This window comes from Diceros bicornis, chromosome X (assembly GCF_020826845.1).
Source record: "Diceros bicornis minor isolate mBicDic1 chromosome X, mDicBic1.mat.cur, whole genome shotgun sequence".
In the NCBI taxonomy this organism is placed as follows: Eukaryota; Metazoa; Chordata; class Mammalia; order Perissodactyla; family Rhinocerotidae; genus Diceros; species Diceros bicornis.
In genome coordinates, this window is record NC_080781.1 from 136,436,423 (window position 1) to 136,438,189 (window position 1,767).

Genomic DNA, 1,767 nt, shown 5'->3' on the forward strand with positions numbered 1-1,767 from the left:
AATGATCTAGGATGTGTCTAGATTTCTTGTTTTGTCATTAGTGCTGTTGTCCAGGTGTTTCTGGTTCTCCTCCTGGGCACATGGTAGATTGTACTTTCCATACCTTTTAATAATTTTTATTTATTTTCCCCCCAAAGCCCCAGTAGATAGTTGTATGTCAGCTGCACACCCTTCTAGTTGCTGTATGTGGGACACGGCCTCAGCATGGCAGGAGAAACGGTGCGTCGGTGCACGCCCGGGATCCGAACCCGGGCCGCCAGCAGCAGAGCGTGCGCGCCTAACCACTAAGCCACGGGGCCGGCCCTCCATAACTTTTAAAATTACTTGTGGCCATATCACATGTATTGGCTAATAAGATTTAAGAAGAGATGACATGTCACTTCCATGAAGAAGCTTTAAGAGCAGTACACAGTTTTCTACATTCTCTTCCCTCTGCAATAGTGATTGTGGAAGCCCACATTGATCTAAAGCCTCTGTAAGCCTGGTCTCTGAGTAACTATAAAGAACAAAGCCCTCCTGCTGCCCGACATTGAACAGACAGTATGAGAAATAAATAATCTTTTGTTGTTTCAAGCCACTAATATTTTTGAGTTGTTTATTATTACAGCATAATCTAGCCTATCCAGACTGAAACAGGAAGATATTACCGTAAAAAATATAACAATAACATTAATAACAATAATAATAATAAATATGTAGCATTGGCTGAGGTACCAGATGGTGGATGCCAAGTCAGCTGTTATCAGGGGCTGAAAGAATGGTGATCCATGTTTTGCAGTGGTGAAATATTTGCTGAAACTGTTGCCTGTATTAATTTTTAAGGCAGATAATTTACCTAACAAATGTTTAGCTCTAGGGGAAGAGATTGGAATAGAGAATGTTGGCACTGTGTGTTAGTCACTGTTGACCACATTTGACAAGTTATTACAAGAAAGTGCTGAAGTCAGAAAAGAATTGGCCGGTTTTCAAGCAGTGATGAAAGAGAATATAGAGTCTAGAAATGTGAGGACTTGTACTATTGGAAGAGGCAATAGCTTCTTAGCCTCAAAGAGTAAAAGATAAAACAAAGAAAGTTTCTTGGTGACAAAACCTTCTTAAAACAGCCTTATAGTAAGATTAAATCAGGGGCATGGCCATTTGACCATTGTAAAAATCCCTGAATGGACTCTGTTGTCTCAAAGGAAAGACCAAATTATGGCTGTTGCCACAATTAAATTTTTTCCATTGGACACAATGGTTGAGGGAAAATAAACCTAGGGTCTAGCTCTCTCATAAAAGCCTGATAGACTCAAGGTACTCACAATTAAGTTGTGAGAGACATGAGTATGAGAAAGCAAATAAATATAGCAAATATGCAAAATGTGTTTAGTAATGAATTCTAGGTATGGTTATTGACATTTGGAGCTGAGTCAAACTAAATAGATAAGAAGCCTGGACTAAGTTACTGTGACTGAGAATTAAAATGACCCTTGGGCTCCAAATCTACTATAAACAGGAAGCAGATTACAAGTTTTTCAGCCCCCATGGAGTATATATTTTCCAATACTCAATCCAGATGTGGTCAGGGAGAGTGACAGGAAAGAAAGAATGTTTCTGAGGGCTGAGACAAGATCCACAGAGAAAAATTGAAGGGGATCCCCTCTCAAGGAGCAGAATCAGGGCTTAATCAAGGAAAATTCTCACTCCGTAGGCAGGGAACTCTTTCTGGGTCTGTCTAGTGGGAGTTAATAGTTGCTATTAACCAGTGACTGTGTTGTGATTTCTTTT